Consider the following 14,185-nt stretch of genomic DNA (forward strand, 5'->3'; position numbering starts at 1 on the left):
TATTCACATAGAGATATAAATTAGGAGAAAGTGAGAGTTTAGAATTCAAGAGGATGGATCTTAATAGGTGATATAACTTGAGGAATTTGCAACCTACAGATAGTATTAAGATGTGGGACTAGATGAGAGGAAACATTGGGTTGGTCAAAAAGTCTGTTTGGGTTTTTTGTAAATTGTTATGGAAAAATCCAAATGAACTTTTTGGGCAACCAAATATAAAATTTGAGTGGTTTGGGACAGACATGTGTTTTGCCAGTAGCCTCACCTCTTCTTGGTTCACTTCTCTCCTTCACATGACCCACTTGGCCTCTTAATATATTTGAGTTTGTCGGCCTTATCAGAGAAAGAAGGAAAAAAGTTAAAAAAATGGTGACCATAATTACTGCATTGATTACTATGTAGTATTTGTTACACAAAGTCATGGACTTAATTTGCTCAATGTTTGTTTAAAAATAGGCTCTTGGGGTTCAAATTTTATATTTCTTATATTCTAATATAGATACCACATCAACAACCTGGCTAAGAAGACTGCTATAGTTATATAAGGCTGTTTAGGTTTGATTCCATATGACCTTCTTCAAACCAGCAATTTGGGAACTTATTGTACACACAGAAATTTAAAATTGTTTTTCTCTCCCTACCCCATGATTTTTCAGTTGTTAGAATTATTTGATTGAACTTTTGGTGATCTTGTGTCCTCTCATGTTGGCTCTGCTTATTTCTTAATTTTTAATATCAATCTTTAGGATTTTCCCAAAACTGTCTTATAACTAATAAGCCAGTAATGAAAAATGGAAGGAAATGCTATAAAAGAGCCTAGAGGTATTTTATAACTCTGGAGATGGAGGGTTCTTGAGAGATTACTAGACAGTGTACAAAAGAGGAGATGAGCAGAGAAGGAACAAAGAAAGAGCAATGGTTACAGATGCACCTACCCCATGCAAAAGTTTATGGAGGGTGAGTAGTCAAGGTGAATATGAAAGATGTAGCCCATGACACTGCAGTTACTAACTTATCTTAATTTTTTTAAAAAATAGGTGATTTCTACTAAACCTTAGAGTTGTCATGATTGACTAAACTTAATCTTGTTTTGTATGTTGCTTGAAAGCATACTTTTGCATTTAACAAATACCACTGGAGTATGGACACCAGGCAAGTCACTACTGGAATGTACTGACAGGCAGCCATTCATAATAGCTTTGCTTTTTATCAGTGTGGGTTAGGCCCCCACTGAAAGGACTAAATGGAGGGTTTGCACTTCAAAGTGCCATTTTCAGTATTTAAAAAAATTTTTTTAATTAAAGTTGATTTATAATATCATGTAAGTTTCAGGTGTACAGCATATAGATTCAGTTATATATATATATATGGTATATGCATATTATATCTACAGAGAGATTCTTTTTCAGATTCTTTCTCCTTACAGGTTATTACAAAATATTGAGTGTAGTTCCCTGGGCTGTTGGTTATCTATATTATTTGTAAATCCCAGGCTCCTAATTTATCCCTAAATGGCAACCCACTCCGGTGTTCTTGCCTAGAGAATTCAGGGACTGGGGAGCCTGGTGGGCTACCATCTATGGGGTCGCCCAGAGTTGGCACGACTGAAGTGACTTAGCAGCTGCAGCATCCCACCCCCTTTCCCTTTTGATAACCATTTTGTTTTCTGTGTCTGTGAGTATTTTATTTATTTTATTAGTATGTATTTTAATATATAAGGAAAACCAAGCATTTACTTGGCTTCATAATAAGGCTCTACTGACTTCTAAAAACATCTAGTACCTTTGATTTGGGCTACTTTATTAGCTCATTTGTTCCTAGAGTCTTATGTCATAAAAATTAGCAGCCCTGATTGACAGATATAATGCCTGATTTTAAGCATGGCTAATGAAAGCAATAATGGGTAAATTAAATCTGTTTCATGAATGGAGTATTCAATTTTGTGGTTTGCATTGAAAAACAAGTGCTATATCATCCATACTCTGAGGTAGAGACTTTTATTTAACAGGTGGGGAAACAAATACTCAGAAAGAATAGTTTATCTATTTGTTAGGTCGCATAATTAATTGATGTGGTACACAGGGGCTAGAAGGACATCCTAACGATCTTTGTCCATAAAATGTTATTTAAAAAAACCATTAGTGTAATTTTTGTCCTTAATTATAACAATATAAAGTAAAAGTTTACATTTACTTTTATGATTCTGGGAACACTTTGTTGCCCTGATGTAAGCTGAGATAATGATTATATTTCTCAGAAAAATTGTAGTTATCTGTGCTCTTTAAAAGTTGAAACTACAAATGCCATTTATTTTCATGTTTATATTTTCCTTATCTACAGGGTTTTCATCACATGTGGCTCATTGTCCTCTCTCCACTCCCCCCAACCCCGCCCCATCCCCTGAGATTGGGAGAGAAACTTATCAGCCAGGCAACCTTCTTTAATTTATGAAGAAATTATTTTGCCCTCCTCAGAGTTTTCGATATGGTTTGTTGGGTCTCAGTTAGGATAGAAAGAGACATAGATTTTTGCTTCAGTGAATGTTTCTAGAGGTCTTCAGAGTTTAGGAAATACTGGATAACTTATAATCCCTTAAAAAAAGTAGCCAATTCAAAAGCATATTCTGTTGAACTTAAAAACTCTGATGTATATTACAATACTCAAGAAGTTCTAGGTAGAGGCAAAACTATTATATATACTAATAGGACAGATAAACAGTAAGATCCTATTGTATAGCATGGGAAACTATATTCAATATTTTGTGACAAACCATAATGGTAAAGAATATGAAAAATTACATATATATATACACATACATGTATAGCCTAGTCACCTTGCTTTATGGAAGAAATTAATACAATACTGTAAATCAACTATACTTCAATAAAATTAAAAAAAAAAAAAGAAGTAGCTCTAACTACTTAAGACAGTTTGGCTGCAAAGAAGACATTGCGTTTTAGTGATTCTGACCACACTAAGATCAAAGAACTGAATCTGTCAAAAATAGGATATCTAAAATAATTAATCAACACATTTTATTAACTCTAATAGAACGAGGCAGTCCTCTGTCAAAGAAGTATTATAGTGGCATCAAAACCCAGGCTAAACATCCACTGCTGGTGGGATGTAGACCCTTAACCAGTTTCTCAGCAGCAGCATCCATGCCCAGTACTCTGGGGAGATAGCGCCGTCTTCAGTTCCTAAGGACGCTGAGGTTTCTGTAGTGCAGTGCAGACCTGAAATAGGTAGTGGCTTTTCACTCACTTCTGCCTTCAGAAATGAAAATGACTTCAAGAAACACTTGTGCTGCAAATTACTCAGAATGATTGGATCCTTGGCTGTTGGTCTTTATTTGGAGACCTTTCCCTTACTGTATCTTAGAGCCACACTAGAGACCAAGAAAAATGAAAGGAGAAATAACCATCCCAGAATTATGTAGACAAATTGGAGGCAGTAATCCCCATAATGCCTGTAAATGCTAAATTGAAATATTGTAGGAGGAATTTATGACATGAGCTTAGCCTTTTGTTTTTCTTTTTGAGATCTGTGAGACATATTTTTAAAGGGATAGATGTGGAAAGTTCATAACATTATTTACTTGAAAGAAAACAATTCTTTTTTTGCTATAAACCATTAGAAAGAAAGGGAACCTCCGTGCCAGAGAAGAGACTTATTTGCACTAGCCTTTTCTCTTGAATTTAACTCTTCTGTTTCCTTTTCATTTCTTTACAGTTTAACATATCTCTGTTTTGAAAACACGAAGAGTTTTCATTTAGAAAATATTTTACGTAAAATGATAACTGCTGTGTGAGCACTTTTGTGTTCACCCCTTCCTCTACGTCAAATAAAACTACGTTAAAGATGAATGAAATTAAAATGCCTATAATTATCTTTCCACTTTGTCAACATGCACATATGTGTGCTTAGAGGAAGAAGACAATTTTGTGCTTGTTGGAGAGATGTAATAGTGAAAGTGAAATCTTAAAAGTCTTCTGCCTCATCAAAAACAAAAACAAAAACCATAAAATGCTAGTTGGGACTTTAAAAGAATACCAATCCTATTTAATCCTTATTTAAATATGTACCAATTCTTAACTTGCCATGAAGTATTTCTTCGGCAGAAATGTTTCACTTTAAAAGAAAGTCAAGTAAAATTTGCTTTTAGAAGATTTAATGCAGGGATTTTAACTCTTCAAGTAGATACCCCAATGGGTTATGAATGTGTCCCCATGACAACAGGTTGACAGCCTAGGAGTCAGGATAATTCAGATCCCAGTGAAAGACGGGAGCTGTTGATGGGGGTGACCTCTGATGGCAAGTCATCTTACTATAAACAGAAAGGCGCAGAAAGCCATTGGTCAGAGCCAAGAGTGTTTACTCTCCAGGTCTCCTGGTTAACCTAAATAAATGCACTGCTTCTGGAGCACAGAGGTTCATGACAGAGCAAGGTGTTTTTAAAGCTACCTGGATGTTGGTTTGAGACTATAAACTCTGCAGACTGTTCTGTAATCCTCGAACCGGGTTTCATTCTGCTCTCACTGGAAAATGGAATTTATTGGCTGTTGAACTTCACACACATGCACGCACACACAAAACTTCCAAATAAAACTGGAATTAGCTTCAGGTTTTTGGACTTTGAATGAGGTAAGTTGAATTTAGCTTTTGATTGAGGCATTATAATTATTGTGTTATGTGGTAAATCCTTGAAGTGTAGGCAGTTTCATCTCAGCAAATAGTATTAGGTAAAATAAGTCTGGATTTTTCTCAGTTTTAGCACAAGGATGATAGAAGAAATATGTACATAAAATTTGAGTGAATAGGTCATTATAGAGAAAATCCTAGTTGGTCCATGCTGAAGCTGTTAAATACTCTGTTTTTACTTAATAAAATTCAATAATTTTGAATTTTAATTCAAAATTAAATTACTACTACACTTTATATTAATGTTAAGAAGAAATGCAGGTGATAAAATAATTGATAATTAACAGATTAGTGCTCCTTAGAAAACTGTAGTAGACTTTGAGGGATGTTTCCCTTTTAATAAGATGCATGATGTAGGATTTAAAAAATTAATACCAGCTATTTAAATGAAAGGCTTTTTTTTTCTGGATAAATTTTGTTTTGAAATCTTGTGCTCAATTGGATATTTTCATTAGATTTCTGATGTAGTCATCTCAATAAGCATGTTATATTTTCTATGAAAACAAATATTTTCCTCCATTTATGGAACTTTTTTCCTCCAAAATTATGATCTTAAGTTTAATTTTAGCTTCATAACAATACCTTAAGTTTCCAGTTGGTCTTTACCTTCATTTGAAGATGCACTTGAACACTTGCTTTGATTTAAAACTTTGAGGTGGAAGCCTTTGAAATGTTTTGGGTTAAATTACTTTTATGCATATATATATATATATATATGTGTGTGTGTGTGTATGTGTGTGTGTGTGTATATAAATCTTTGAATCTCATGAAGAAAGATTGTGAATTGGTGTTTTTGCTGCATCACAGAACCAAACTGTGGGTGAATTGTCCAAGTAATTGTAGTATCTTAAAGATTTCTTTCATTCAAGATTTCTTTCATTACTGAGGAAGGGTTTGCTTTCTATTGGTACTGTTTTATTTTCTTGTGAGAAAAGCATAATTCAGGAGGAGAAAATGTCTTCTAATTCTAAGTGTCTGTGAAAACTGATTTACTGCCAGAGTTAGCTTGTTTAGGGAACCTGTTTGAAGAAAGGGAGGATGAATTATCACAGCCAATAAGTTTGCCAGGTTGGCTTCCAGGGTCTACTGAGCATCAGTCAGCACTATCCAGTTTCCTGCTCCTTTCCTGACTTGCGGTTACTGTTTTCGGGAATCCTGTGTAATTGAATAATGATGTTGCACTACCTTATTTCACTTTTTGCCTGTTTGTTCTTTCACCTACCCTTTCCTAAACTACTGAAATATTACCAAACTGACAACAAAAGCAAATACGAATAATCATATGATGTGTTGTGTTATAACTTCTTAGGGAGAGGGGGAGGAGAGGGAAGAAGAGAGAGAGATAGAAAGAGAGGCCAATTTTTTAAATCCCTTTGATTTCTCTCTTTCCTCCTCGAAGTTCTTTATAAATTATTGTTGTCAGAATTTTTGAAATTGTATGATCTGACTTTTTGAACTCAGCCACCCGCAGAAGGAAGGTGGTTGTGTGTGTCAAGGGCTGTCTCACATTTTGCTTTGGGGAAATACTATAAACCAATTTTGAAGGTAACACAGCTGTTGGAGAAATACAAAAGCCAGATGACTTCATAAGTGTGTATTGAGGAAACCAGGATAAATTGTCTTTAGAACCTGCTCTCAGAAAGCCATTTTAATTGAGGTCAAAGAGGAAAAAATTGTAAGTATATCTCAATTATTTATTCTGTTTACCTAGAATGAGACTGTCACGACAGATAAACCTAATCTGTAATTCCTTTACTGTTTAACCCTTGAGTTTAACCACTCTGGGGATCTATTTTTACATTGAGACTACAGAGGGTACTTCATTCTTTATGATAACCAAGTATTTAGGACCACAGAAATTTTGAAATTACCTGACTAAATTTCACTTCCATGTAAAGAATCAACTTGTACATTTGAAAATATTTATAATAAATTGCTTAGTTTTTACCTGGAGTTACATAGTTAATGGGCCTATTTTTTCTGACTACATATTTGTATATGTGAAATATGTTTCACATGGAACTGTTTTGTCTTTTGCCCTTAGCTTGCAGGTAATTCAGAATGTTACTTTAATTTGATAGAAAATCTATTAAAATGGAAATCACATAACTTGTGTTTTTTTTTTAGAGTATAAATTATGCCACAATCTGTGTTTTATTAACTCTGCTAATGAAGAATTTCATTTTTGGATTAAAACCTGAGGAAATATGATTTATAACAATGATTATGCAAAATAGATTTAATATAAAAGTACTTTAGATTTTGAAATGCTGCCTTTGAATTTCAAAATCTAAATATCATTTAAAAACCAAAGTAAAATATAGTGTGCTACAGATACATTTTTGCTTATTGTGTATAGTTTAATTTTAAAAATGAACTTGATGCCAACACCACAGGATTTTCTCTTTAAAAATTGTCATTTTAATGGAAGATAAACAATTTAAAATTTACAAAACTTGAAATGTAGCTGTTTATACTTTTTAATCAATATGTTGTTCCAGAAATATTAATATCATGTAAATTCATCTTCAGATTAATCTACAGGTATATGTTGTTCAATTTAAAATTGCCTTTAACATTTTATTGTTTACATTCTACCTATCAATTTGCTTTTAAAAGACTTTCTCTGTTTTCCTTACCAGTTATTGTGATACCTTTGAGCACATTAGGTTTTAAAATATTTGTTGAAAATATTTTTTAATGTATATATATGTATTCAAGCAAGAGATTTTAACAGAAATTTTTACTGAAATTCAACAATTATATATTAATAAACCAGACTCTCTCTATGTTGACTGTTGTTCAAATTGAAAAGGTTAGTTACCAATTGTACCTAGTAGACAAATGATACTAGGTGCACTAGAGTATGTTACGTGATTGGTATTTATGCTTTAAAACAAATGATCGTTAACCTATGCCTGTGGCCAAATTCTTTTGAAGTTTCATGACTAAGATGAGCTGAATTTGTTAAGTGGTAGAGGACTGTGTTTTCTAGGGGCCAGTTGTGCTTGGCAGGTCATGATAAATGGGGAAGTTTTTCTGAACCTTGTGGCCAAAACATTCCAATATCTAAAAAAGGAAAAGAAAACAAAGATATAAAAATCGTTGTTGAAAACATTCGCAAGATTTCTCTGTTTAGGGGAATAAGATCAGTTTGTAAGATTATTTTTAAAGGGTTGTTGGTGTGAATTCATAACTCTTCACTCGAATGGAGGGAAATTTAAAGATTTTCGTATTTAAAACGGGTGGATTTATTCTTTACTGGTTCAGTGAGAACGTGTATAGTAGAGTCAGCAATTTGAATTTAACTGCAGTAGATTTTACCAAATTAACATTATGCTCATTGAGTATTTAGTTCTTAGTTTAGAATTGCATATTCTATTTTCCTTTTTATTGTTTTAATAGTATCTGTTTTGAGACACCCAGGACTGCAAAGATACATGTTCAAAAGTATAAAAAGATCAATGTGTATAGGTAAATATCTCTTAGGAGTTTATAACACATATTTTTGAGGAAATCATTTTAACCCTTGTCTGTTTATATTTATGCTAAGTATTATAGCAATCTAGTCTCATTTCCAGACTTAGGAGGGGACCAACTTTCATATGAGCTGTAACATGATATGTTAAGGCATCTTATGGTTCCTTTTGTGGCATTTTAAGTACTGTGTTACTTTTGATATGGTCCCTGGTGGGTAATAATGAAAAAACATACTGTTAGAAAGAGGTTGAAATTTTCCTGAATATTTTATACAGTATATGTGGAGTTTATGGCAGGTGACAAGTGACCATGGCATAACTAAGGAGAAAATGTACTCCAGAATTTTAAAAGCTCATGTAGTTTGACATTTGATTTAATACATATACACTGTACATGAATAATTATGCTTTGTTTCCCTGAGTCATTGTTACTAAGTTGCTTTTTAAATATATCCAACCTTGCAATGAACTCTCAAATAATTTGAACCCTATTGTGACAGTTGTAGTTGATGAAGAGTTATAGCCTATAGGATTTTTTAACTTTAAAACATAATTCCTCCCCAGTGTGTAATTTTATATAACCTCCCTCCCCCAAACCTGAGTCCTGGAAGGTTCCTGCATAAAGGCCAGAAATCAAGTAAGATTGCCATGACACTCCAATACTAGAGGGGTAAAATAATTTCACTTCAGGGTTTTGGGGGTGGATTTGTTTTTATTAACCCTCTAACACTACCATTATAGGTGTATGTGTTAATTTTGTTTACTGTTGCAGCTAATGACAGAATATTCATTTGTATCTTTATATTTTGTCTACGAATATCCATTAAAGAATTTTTCTAGACTGAAGTAGATGCAGACTTGCGGTTATGCAGCAGAGTTCTCTCACTTTTACTATAAATAAGTGGGAGCTTGGGCTTTTGGAAACCCATACTTGGTGTTAGAGGGAGAAGCTCAGGTAAGCAATGATATAGATACTGAGGAGGAATATACTAAGAAAAGGGAGGAGTAAAGAAACTTCCCTAACCCCATGAAAAGAATTTCAGAAATGTGTGAATTATAGAGCCACAAGATTTTTGTTTCTAAGGAAGAATGACACTTTATAAAAATGGTTTTTAATAGATTATTTAGTGATTAGATTTTTACAAAGTCTGTCTACAAAACTTTAATTTTTTGAACACCATTTGGTATTTACATTTTTTTGGAAAAACCTCTCAAATTTGTGTGGGCATATTGAAACAGATCTATCTTTTTTAAAATTCTGTGTGACAAACTTTGTGTTCCAAAGATTTTTTTTTAGAAGTCAAGTACTCCATTGTAACATACCTTTAAAATGTAAAATAGATCTCTCTGAGAAATGTGGAGACATTTTCATTGAAGATAGTTTAGAAGGTATAAATTTTATCTGTGTGTGGCTAGTAAAGTAGCAATTCTGTGCTCATCTTCTCAATATAAATTGTACCACATGGATGCCCAAGTAATCATAGGTTATCACATTAAAGGGTATATCCTGTGCTAAATTCTAAAGTAGTTTTAACTTGTAAATATTATATTTAAAAAATGAACTATATTTTCTTTCATTACTCTAAGTAAATAAACATTAGAATAATTTTTGACAAAAGCCTCTAGTGCAAAAAATATGTATTTACTTGAATATGCCAACTATTATTACTTTGACTCGATTTTAAAGTTAATTTGTATACCTACTTTTATATTTTTTTACCTATGTTATTATGTGGATTCTGAAGTAAAATAGAAAAAGACATAGTTTAATTCATATTTATTTAGTGCTGTTAATTAGAGAACAGGATGATCTGGGTGGAAGCACATTAAATTCTAAGTTTGGTTCAACTAATTGAAAAAAAATTAAATGTGTTAAAAAGAATCAGCTAATGAAGATGAATTAAATGAGAGGATAATTTACGTTTCTAGAGTAAAGCTGCAATAATTAAAAGAAAAACCTTTAAATTCTGATATGTAATTTAAAATTCAAATATGGCCAAATTCTGTTAGAAAATATGAAAAAAATGGCACATAAAAATTTATATCTCAGTATGTCTCTCTCTCTCCTTTATTTTACTAAATCAAAACTTAATGGTAACTAAAGTTAGGTTCCCATTCTGCTTTATCAGCAATAATTTATAATAATTTATCTAACCTAATCATAAAATGTATTTTATAAAGTGTGTATTAATATAAAACTCTAGGCATTGATATACTACAGTATTTGTATACATATTATTTATGAGTCAGATTCACATTTTGTATTATTCACATTTGAAATAGAATCAAAGCTGACAATTATTGTTGACAGTAATTCTGCATCACTTTCTGTATTTACAAAGAGTATTTCATGTGATAACCTACAATCAATTTGCACTGAAGGAACAAATTTTATTTTTATATCTATTTTTATCCATTCATTTCCTTAAACAGTAATGCATTCAAATCTATATTAGATTTCTACGTGGTTCAGTGAGGAAATAAAGATTGTCTTACATACCACCTATAGGAATTTGTATGTTACTCTTTATAACAGAAAACTTTTATTTCTAAAGTTTTTATTTTGCATTTAGAATTTCGAATTGATCTTTTATTATCACTGTATAGTATGTTCTAAGGCCTTATTGTTAAAGTTCATTTCAAAATAAAATAAAGTTACAAAAGAGCTCTTTCAAAATGTCTTTTTCCGTTATTCCATCCTTTACATTTTTTTTTATCATTACTGTTTCAGGATTTATAAACAGTAAGATTAAGTACAAAATAATTGGGATAATTGGTTCCAGCTTTTTTAGAAGATGGTAGATAGGATAAAAGAAACGTTTTTCTTTGCAATTTTTTTTTTATGAGCTAATTCTGTTTTCCTCAAAAGATTATAAGCCTCTCAAAGTATCTAGAGGCTAGAAAATGTGAAAAACTCCAAGGCGATCTTTATAATTGAACACAATTTTCATAGTGCAAAATATCCTAGAAATTATATTTTCTGTATGTATTTTCCAGATATTAAAAGTATTCATTATTCTCAATACCAGATCTCGCATTCTTTATAATTGTTTTAAAAGTACAGTTTATATTGTTCATGTCAGCCTAAAGATTTGAAGAATGATTTCATGAAAAAGAAGCGTCATTTTTTTTATAACTGTCTAGCTAATGTAATGTTGCTGACCAGTCTTTTCTACCTCCTTGTTCTGCTTTATTTCCTCTTGGCAATCACTGCTGTTGACATTATATTCTTTGCTTATCTGCTTACTTTTTAATTGCATATCTTCTCAACTAGAATGCATGATCCATGCAGGCAGATTTTGTTGGTCTAAGTCAGTGCTGTTCAACAAAAGTATAATCTGAGCCACTTGTGATTTTAGCTTTGTTAGAAAAATAAAAGGAAATGTTTATAATAGAATATACTTAAATTTCATTTCACTTATATAATATTATTGTTATATATCAATATTACATAAAATATTGAAATATTTTCCCTTTTTCTACATACTGAGTCTTTTAAATCCCGTGTGCCTCTTATACTTACAGCAGATATCAATTTAGACTAACCATATTTCAAGTTCTAAATAGCCACATGTCGCTAGGGGCAACTTTGGTGGACTGTTCAGGTTTAGTTCATCTCCGTGCCTAGAATGGTACCTCATATACCCCAAGAAACTCGGTAAAGCCTTTTGAATGAATGAATCCTGATGCTTCAGATGTACAACAACAACAACAAAACAGAGATTGTTTTTTACATTACACTATCTTTGCATTTGTTAGGGTATTAACGGTGGTGGTGGGCATGAAAGGTATTTGGATAATTTGCTCAAAATTCCATCTTACTTTGCTTATGGACTTTACATGTTACTATTGTTTGGTTAAAAACTGGTTACTTCCATCATCCAATTTAAAAGATTCACTTAATAGTTGATATATCACAAGAAGTAGCTAGTAGGGTCTCCTTCAAAAATTTTCCACAAAATGTTAGTTTCAACTCTTCATTTTAAAACAAACCTAATAAAAGCACGGAGAAGGCAATGGCACCCCACTCCAGTACTCTTGCCTGGAAAATCCCATGGACGGAGGACCCTGGTAGGCTGCAGTCCATGAGGTCGCTGAGAGTCGGACACGACTGAGCGACTTCACTTTCACTTTTCACTTTCATGCATTGGAGAAGGAAATGGCAACCCACTCCAGTGTTCTTGCCTGGAGAATCCCAGGGACGGGGGAGCCTGGTGGGCTGCCATCTATGGGGTCGCACAGAGTCGGACACGACTGAAGTGACTTAGCATAATAAAAGCAACTGGCAAATGGAACATAAGAGAGAAGGGTTGCTATATAGCATTCGGTTCTAATTCTCTCCCTGTTAGCTGTGAGACATTGCTAGGTTTTTAACCTGTTTGAGCCTTAGTTTTCTCATTTTTAATAGAATTTCAGGCATCATGCCTGTCTTCATAGACTAAATGACACACGTGGACTTGATCCCTAAGTTGGAAAGAGCCTTGGAGAAGGAAATGTCAACTCACTCTAGTATTCTTGCCTGCGAAATCCCATGGGCAGACTAAACAACAGCAACAATAGTCTAATACCAGTTGAAAGAATACTTGCTTAATAGATGGCAGAAATCATCATTAGTATGATATAATAAAAATTGAACTTTTAAATATCAAAATGTTTTGATCTTCATTTTAAACAATATAGTTTATGTGTTTATGAATTTTAGGTTTTTAACATTTAGTGGTTAAAATGCCCTCAGAGATCTGGATTTGAAATTTACTACATAAATTGCTTGCAGATTAATCTTTCTATTTCTCAGTATTATCATCTGTGACTTGGGGTAAAAATTAGTAACTGCCTAAGCATTGCATAGCATATAATAAACACTCAAATATTTCAGCTATTGTTCATTCATTCAAAAATTTCAGCATTTGATATTTGTATCTTCATTACATACTAATAGTTATATTCTTGAAATAGTTAAACTTTTAAGTATTTTTCATCTTACTTTGATTTTTGCATGTACTTTTATAACATTAAGTAGGGTTAAAATTCACATTTTTGCCATCAATTAAGTGCATTTAACATGTTTGGAGAAGGAAATGGCAAGCCACTCCAGTGTTCTTGCCTGGAGAATCCCAGAGACAGGGGAGCCTGGTGGGTTGCCGTCTATGGGGTCGCACAGAGTCGGACACGACTGACTGCAGCAGCAGCAGCAACATTTTTTGTCTTTTTTTCTCTTGGCATATTCTTTTGTTCACTTTCTACTGTGTCTTATGAAATCTGAGATTTGGATTTAAATTATGGGCATGAAATTCTGTCTCGTTTCTTGATCTGCTTGTTTTCAACTTTATTCAAAATAAATTTGAAACTAAATTAGTCCTTAAAGACAAAATTCTATGTATTTTGTAAGAGTAGTCTCTTTAATAGTGTGTATATCTCAGCGGTCACCATTTAATGAAGTATTGATCTCTCAAATAGGACAGTGTGTTTAAATTTAGGTAAAACTGTCTATTTGGCTTCTAATTCCAGGATGAAGGTACTGAGATAAGTTTTTTAAATTTATTTTTATTAATTTATTTTGTATTGTAGTATAGTTGATATAGTATGTTGTGTCAATCTCTGCTGTACAGCAAAATGACTCCGTTTTTTGTATTCTTTCCATTATGGTTTATCACAGGGTATTGAATATAGTTCCCTGTGCTATACAGGAGGACCTTGTTGTTTATCCATTCTAAATGTAATAGTTTGTATCTACCAATCCCAAACTCCCAGTCCATCTTGCTCCCTAGCTTCCTACCCCTTGGCAAGAAGTCTGTTCTCCATGTTTATGAATTTGTTTTTATTTGTAGATAGGTCATATTTTAGTTCTACATATAAGTAATATCATATGATATTGTCTGTCTCTCTTTTTGTACCCCAAGCGGGACACTTGTCTTTCTCTTCTGAGTTACTTCACTTAGTATGATAATCTCTAGTTATATCCATGTTGCTGAAAATGGCTTTTTTTTTGTTGTTGTTTAGTTGCT

At 32.7% G+C, this 14,185-nt stretch overlaps 1 protein-coding gene across 39 annotated transcripts in view; it reads left to right on the top strand.

Annotated features, from left to right (window-relative positions):
* EYA4 (EYA transcriptional coactivator and phosphatase 4) overlaps nt 1-14,185 on the top strand; it is a 365,637-nt gene that overhangs the window by 194,078 nt on the left and 157,374 nt on the right. For 2 of the 39 annotated variants that reach the window (XM_060419689.1, XM_060419688.1), the window contains exon 1: nt 4,426-4,644. The exons of the other annotated variants lie outside the window; for them this stretch is intronic. The gene's annotated coding sequence lies outside the window, so the exon portion shown is untranslated. Of the gene's footprint in view, nt 1-4,425; nt 4,645-14,185 lie in introns of those variants that run through there. 39 annotated transcript variants of the gene reach the window in all.

Source organism: Ovis aries, chromosome 8 (assembly GCF_016772045.2).
Source record: "Ovis aries strain OAR_USU_Benz2616 breed Rambouillet chromosome 8, ARS-UI_Ramb_v3.0, whole genome shotgun sequence".
Taxonomy (NCBI): Eukaryota; Metazoa; Chordata; class Mammalia; order Artiodactyla; family Bovidae; genus Ovis; species Ovis aries.